Source organism: Orycteropus afer, unplaced genomic scaffold (genome assembly GCF_000298275.1).
Source record: "Orycteropus afer afer isolate SDZICR_OR568_19922 unplaced genomic scaffold, OryAfe1.0 scaffold00240, whole genome shotgun sequence".
In the NCBI taxonomy this organism is placed as follows: domain Eukaryota; kingdom Metazoa; phylum Chordata; class Mammalia; order Tubulidentata; family Orycteropodidae; genus Orycteropus; species Orycteropus afer.
The window spans coordinates 4,859,671-4,867,473 of record NW_006921827.1 but is presented as its reverse complement, the minus strand read 5'-3'; positions in this window follow the sequence as shown (position 1 = coordinate 4,867,473).

Here is a 7,803-nt window from a genome sequence, read left to right as displayed (position 1 = left end):
TGTTTTCAGCTTCAACTTGAACTGGCATATGAGCAGTTGATGATGTGTTCCACAGTCAGCTTCTGGCCTTGTTTTTCTGAAGATACTGAGCTTCTGCATCACCTCTTGCCACAGATTAGTCAATCTGATTCCTGTGTATTCCATCTGGCAAATTCCATGTGCATAGCCACCATTTGTGTTGTTGAGAAAAGGTATTTGCTATGAATAAGTCAGTGGTCTTGCAAAATTATATCATGCAATCTCCAGCATTATTTCTATCTCCAAGGCCAAATTTTCCAACTACCAGTGATTCTTCTTTCTTTCCAACTTTTGCATTACTATCACCAGTGATAATCAGCACATCTTGATTGCATGTTCTGTCAATATCAGACTGCAGAATTTGGTAAAAATCTTCAATTTCCTCATCTTTGGCTTTGGTAGTTGGTGTGTAAATTTGAATAATAGTAGTATTAACTGGCCTTCCTTGTAGACATATGGATATTATTCTATCACTGACAGCACTGTACTGCAGATAGATCTTAAAGCATTCTTTGTGATGATGAATGTCCCACCATTCCTCTTCAATTTATCATTCTTGGCATAGTAGATCATATGGTTGTGTAGTGTCTAAGGCATTTGACTGCTAACCAGAGGCTGGAGATTCAAACCCACAAGCCACTCCTTGGAACAAGGTTGGGCAATCTACTTCCATAGTGATACTGCCTGGGAAACCAAAGGATGAGTCACAATGAGTCAGAACCAACTTGACAGCAGTGTGTTGTGTTGTGTTCTTGTATGGTTGTCTCATTCAAAATGGCCAAAACCGGTCCATTTCAGCTTACTAATGCCTAGGATATCAATTTTTATGCATTTCATTTCATTTTTGACAACTTACAACTTTCCTAGATTCATACTTCATACATTTTCAGTTCTGATTACTAATGGATGTTTGCAGCTGTTTCTTTTCATATTGAGTCATGCCACTTCAGCAAATGGAGGTCCCAAAAGCTCTGCTTTATTCATATCATTAAGGTAGGCTCTATTCTGATGAGGCAGGTCTTTCCCAGTCATATTCTGAGTCCCTTCCATTCTGACAGGCTTATCTTCTGGCACTGTATCAGACAATGTTTCAGGGCTATTCATAGTTTTCCAGTAATCTATCAGACAGTGTTTCACTACTGTTCATAAGGTTTTCACTGGCCAATTCTTTGAGAATTAGATGGCCTCTTCCTTCTTCTGAGTCTGTCTCAGTCTGGAAGCTCCACTGAAACCAGTCCACCATTGGCACCACTGCTGACACAGCCTCCAGCCTCACAGCGACATGCAAGCCACCACAGTATGACAAACTGACAGACAAGTCCATCTCCCTTAGCTTTTCCAATCACTCTGCTCACTTCCTGAGTTCTCCTTATCTGTTCCAGCCACCAGCCCTGTCTGCCGCTGCTTCCTGCTGCCTGGGGGATCTCCCCTCCTTACTTGTTCTGGCCACCAGTCCTGTCTGCCACTGCTTCCTGGCACCAGGTAATGGGCCCTGATAAATGTCATGAACAGAAAGAGTAATTTAAAGGAAAAAAAATGTAAGAAAATGCAATAAAGCTGCAAATATCTTTAAAGTTGCCTTCAGAGATGGTAGGAAGGCTCAGAAATTACCCTTTAGAGCATCTCAAAAGTTATCAGGCTCTTATCACAAGCAGGTACAATTTATTGCCTTCTCCAAACTGCTCTTTCAGAAGGTCAATAGTTTTAACTTCACTATTCAAGTCTCATGATGAAGCTTTAGGTAGCCAGCTGTCCCCAACACACTGTACTATTAAGATTTGGTTCTGCTAAAAGGGTAAAGATTATTAACAGCCAAAGGGTAAGTTTTATTCTGGCCAAACATTCAGCTTGGCAATAATAAATGTATTTTCATTTCTTTCTATCACAAAAGGAATTTTAACCTAGAAATTGGACAAAATAAAAAAAAAAATAAAATCTATTTTTAGCTCCTAGAATCTTCCTATAGCTTCTACATCTTTCCTCCAGCCATCTTACTGGCCAGCCTTCCCTTTAGACATGCTGGGACCAGATCCATAGTTACCATTTTCATTCTACCTTTTCAAGTAGGCTGAAAATAAAACAGCCCAGAACCATAAAAACAAGGAAACAAAAACAAAACAAAACAGAGAAACCTACTGCCATCAGGTAAATTATGATTCATCATGACCCCTTGCGTTTCCAAGGTGGTAAATATTTATGAAAGTAGATTGCCTCATCTTCCTTCCATGGAGCAGCTGGTGGGTTTGAACTCCCAACTTTCTGGTTACCAGTCAAATGCCTTAGGCACTGCCAGACACAGGACAATTTCTCTGAAATTCCCACAACACCCTTTCTTTGCTTCACTTCCTCCTTCTGTTTTCCTGAAACTCTCACGTCTAAATTGTTACTGAATACCTTAGACAGAGGAGATATATTTTAGTATTACTCTTCCATTTCTTCTATGGACATGTTTTTTGGGGACAGAAATATCCCATATATACACTAATGAAGCAGTCTTGATGGAATTTAATAAAATTAGTAAAATTGTCCAATGCTTACATGAAAATTTTCACACATGAAGCCTAGGGAAGGCAGGAAGGTTGGAAAATATTTGTCCTTTTGGTTCTATTTCAGGAACAGAATAAAATCATAGGCTTGGAAACTAACCCTTTTACATGTTCTGTGCTCTTCATTTAGAATTATAACCATGACATTCAAAACATTGAGTCATTTCTCGTCCATAATTTTTATTAGACAGAAAGAAAATCTATAGTAAGCGATATTCATTTTGGAATTAGTATAAAATGACTAACATTACACATTCTATGTACTTTTGTTTCAAAAAAACAAACATTTCTCTTTCTGTTTTTCAGTATAGTACATACTCAAGGGACTAATGTGCTTGATATTTAATCTATTGATATCTAGTTTGGTCTCTTTTTATCCTTTTTTTTTTTATGTCTTTAGGTCAAGGAGAGCATAATATTCTCTCTTCCAGCTTTTAAATTTGTTTCTCAAAGCACCAAACAGTAAATATCAGAAGAAAAGAAAATCTTGACACAGTGTCTTACTAATGAAGAGGATTTTGACTGTTTCCAGAATGTTCTTTACAATATGACTCAGAAGAATAAGTGTTCCACTTCTGAATAAGTACATAAACACACCTGGCCCTATTAATCCCAAAAAACAGCAACACAGTCTTCCCACATTCCGTATTTCCTTCTTTCAGTTTCAAGCCTTCAATGCATAATGACATTGTGTGCATATCTGTCCTTCTTTCATGAGGCCAATTTTCTCCCTATTAATTAATCTCAATGCTAATTAAGTTATCTGAGACCTGCTTGTAGAGTTTACAGAAAATAACAGAATATCCATTATGTCAGCAATCAAAACCAAACAAGATTGGGAGGATGCCAGGGATCAAAGCTCATCATGGAGACTCAGGAAGAAGGAGAAGAGGGTGATCCAATTTCAAATTTTGCGTGACAGTGTTAGCAGTGATTTGCTTATTTTTAAGAGTCATTTCAGACGGAATTATCTGAGAATAAACTGAAGGAAGAAGTTTTAGCTATATGTCAGCACAACTGTAGTTTGATCCTCCAATTCATTCACTCTCCACCCCTTCCAAATCACTGACCCTGTGAGAGAGGTCGAATTATTTATTACCAGGAATACTCTAATTTGCCCAAACACTAGAAAATAATAATAATGATAATAATAATAATAAAACGACTGTTACTTAGGTTAACTGAGCACCTAATCTTGAAGGGAAGCTTTTACAGAAAAATCCTTGATCATGGTAAGGCAAAAAGCACTGTATAAGCAAGTCTACATGAACAATCACGTGATATTATTTAATAGTCCTGAGGTCCATCTGCCTTCTCTTTCCCAGTACAGAATCGAGTGGGGTGGGTAACTTTAGCAACTATCTTCAACATCCCACCATCCATGGATCCTTTATAAAAGATATTACTTGTGCCACCAGCCACCCCCAAATATCACTGTTATCAATTTCAAGTGTTATTTACCACTCTGCTAACTTCCATGAGGCAAAAAGAAATAGTGTGAAATATGATCCCTACTAATTTAACACAGAAAAAGAAAAAACCTCACTACAGTCGAGTCAATTCCAACATATAGAGACCTCTCCTTGTGTTTCTGAGGCAGGATCTCTATGGCAGATTGCCCAGTCTTCCTTCCAAGGTGTAGCTGGTGGGTTTGAACCACCAGCCTTCTGGTTAGCAGTCAAATGCCTTAGGCACTAATCAGTGTGTGAGTGTGTGTGGGTGTATGTATGTATTTGAAGTATTGAACACTAGTGACCAAAGACTACACAAGTTGTGTGATGACATCAAGGGCATCCTATATGAAGAGAGCAAAAGGCCATTAAAAAGAAAGGACAGACGGGAAAGACCAAAATGAAATGGATGTCAGAAGAGACTTTGAAACTTGCTTATGAATGTACATTAACTAAAGTAAGTGGAAGGAATGATGAAGCAAAATATCTGAACTGTAGACTTCAAAAGGCAGCTCAAGAAAATAAAGTACTATAAGACTTATATATAGACCTGGAGTTACAAAACCAAAAGAGAACATGTTCAGCATGTTTCAATTCTGAAAGAATTGAAGAAAAAATTCAAGCTTCGAATTGTAATATCAATAGATTCTATGGGTAAAATATTGAACCACATGAGAAATATCAAAAAAAGACAGAAGGAAAACACAGAGTCACTGTACCAAAAAGATTTTGTCAATGTTCAAACATATCAGGAGATAGTATATGACCAAAAACCGATGGTATTGAAAGATAAAGTACAAAGTGCACTGAAGTGAAGGCATTGTTGAAAAACAGGACACCAGGTATTGAAACAATACCAATTGAGATGTATCAACAAATGAATGCAACACTAGAAGTATTCACTCATCTATGCTAATAAATTTGGAAGACAACTGCCTGGCCAACTGACTGGAAGAGATCCATATTTGTGCCTATCCCAAAGAAAGGTGATCCAACAGAATGTGGAAATTATTGAACAAGATCATTAATATCACATGCAAGTAAAATTTTGCTGAAGATAATTCAAAACTGGTTGCAGCAGTATATTGACCAGGAACTTCCAAAAATGCAAGCTGGATTCAGAAGGGGACATGGAATGAGGGATATCATTGCTGATGTCAGATGGATCTTGGCTGAAAGTGAAGAATACCAGAAAGATGGTTATTTCTGTTTTATTGATTAAGCAAATGCATTTTAACTGTGTGGATCATGACAAATTATGTATAACATTGAGAAGAACAGGAATTCTAGAATACTTAATTGTGTGCATATGGAATCTGTACATAGATCAGGAGGTTGTCATTCAAACAGAGCAAGGGGATACTCCATGGTTTAAAATCAGGAAGGGAGTGTTTGAATGTTGTATCCTTTCATAGTATTATTCAATCTGTATGCTGAGCAAATAATCTGAGAAGCTGGACTATATGAAGAAGAATGCAGCACCAGGATTAGAGGAAGACTCATCCACAACCTACAATATGCAGATGGCACAACCTTGCTTGCTTAAAATGAAGATGACTCTAAGCACTTACTGATGTAGATTCAAGATACAGTTGGCAGTATGGATTACATCTCAACATAAAGAAAAGGAAAATCCTCACAATTGGTCCAATAAGCAGCATCATGATAAATGAAAAAAAGATTGAAGTTGCCAAAGATTTCATATTACTTGTTTCCACAATCAACATCAATGGAAGTAGCAGTTAAAAAATCAGATGACATATTGCACTGGGCAAATGTGCTGCAGAAGACCTCTTTAAGTTCTGAACAGCAAAGATGTCTCTTCAAAGATTAAGATGAGCCTGACCCAAGCCATGGTATTTTCAATCATCTCATATGCATGTGCAAGCTGGACAATGAATAAGGAAGACTGAAGAAGAGTTGATGTTTCTGAGTTGTGGTGTTGGTAAAGAATACTGGAAGTGCCATGAACTGCCAGAAGAATGAACAAATCTGTTCTGGAAGAAGTGAAGCTAGAATGCACCTTAAAAGTGAGAATGCCCAGATTAAATCTCACCTATTTTGGTCATGTTGTCAGAAGGGACCATTCCCTGGAGAAGGATATCATGCTTGGTATAGTAGAGGGTCAGTAAAAAAGGGGAAGGCCCTTAACGAGATGGATTGACACAGTGGCTGCAGTGATGGGCTCAGGGATAACAAGGATTGTGAGGCTGCAGCAGTACCGGGCAGTGTTTCCTTTTGTTGTACATAGTGTCGCTCTGAGCTGGAGCTGAGTTGATGACACCTAAAACTACACTACCCATCATGAACGTAGATGCAAGAATTCTTAGCAAGATCTTAGCTAATAGGATCCAACAGCATCTCAAAGAAAAATAATTCATCATGGTCAAGTGGGATTCATACCAGGTATGCAAGGATAGTTCAATATTAGAAAAAAATCAACATAATCCCCCACATAATTAAAGGAAAAGTACTACATATCATAACAACTGATACAGAAAAAACATTTGACAAAATCCAACACTATTTCTTGATAAAATCACTAGGAATAGAAAGGATATTGCTCAACAAAATGAAGAGCAAATACACAAAACCAATGACCAACATTATTCCTAATGGACAAAGATTAAAAAATTCCCTTTGTGAATGTGAACCAAACAAGGATGCCCTCTGTCAGCACTCCATTTAAATACTGTATTAGAAGTCTTAGACAGAACAATAAGGCAAGAAAGGGAAATAAAAGACCTCCAAATTGGCAAAAAAGAAAAACTATCTCTATTTGATGATGATATGATCCTATACATAAAAAATCTTAGAGAGTCAACAAGAAATATATTAGAACTAATAGAAAGATTCAGCAAAGTGAAGGTAAAGATCAAAATACAAAAATGAGTCACATTCTTCTATGTTAACAAAGAGAACTCTGAAAAGGAAATCAGGAAAACAGTATCATTTATAATAGACTCCGAAAAGATGAAGTACTTAGGAATAAATCTAACCAGACATACAAAAGATATATGCAAAGCAAACTACAAAACACAAGAAACCAAAGGAGGCCTACATAAATGGAAGAATATATCATGCTCATGGACAGTAAGACTTAACATTGTGAAAATGTCAAAACTACCCAAAGCAATCTACAGATAAAATGCAAACCCAATCCATATTCCATCATTGTTTTGGTTACCTAGTGCCACTCTAACAGGAGTATACCACAAATGGGAGGGCTTGAATAAACAGGAGTTTATTCTCTTAAAGTTTTGGAGGCTAGAATTCCAAGTTCAAAGTGCCAAGCTCTAGGGGCTGAGTGACAGCCCTTCAACCTTGGGCTTCAGCTCTGCCTCTTGCTCCCAGCCCACTGGAGCTAAAGGTATCTCTTCACTCAAGCAGCTCCTGGATGCTGAGGCTAACAAGCCCAAGGTCAACAAAGAAAATGGCACAGTCCCAATATTACCAAACAGCCTGGAAGATTGCTAGTTCAAATGCAGAGGCGGTCTCAAGATCACAGGAAACATGGCAGCCTGCTAAATGAAGACTCAGCTATATGCAGGCTTCAAGTGCACCAAAAGCTGCAGACCATTCCCAAGGTTTCTCCTTATGTAAGGAAGCAGACCACATCCCTAATGCAGCTACCAGCTACTCATGACAGATTCTACCATGGAGTTGATTTCCAATCTCATCATTGGGGAATAACAACCACTAGCTGCCCAGCCACTCAAACCCAAGCACAGTAAAGTTGACACATAATTTTAAGTAGCACAGTCATCACTTTAAAAAAAAAAAAAAAA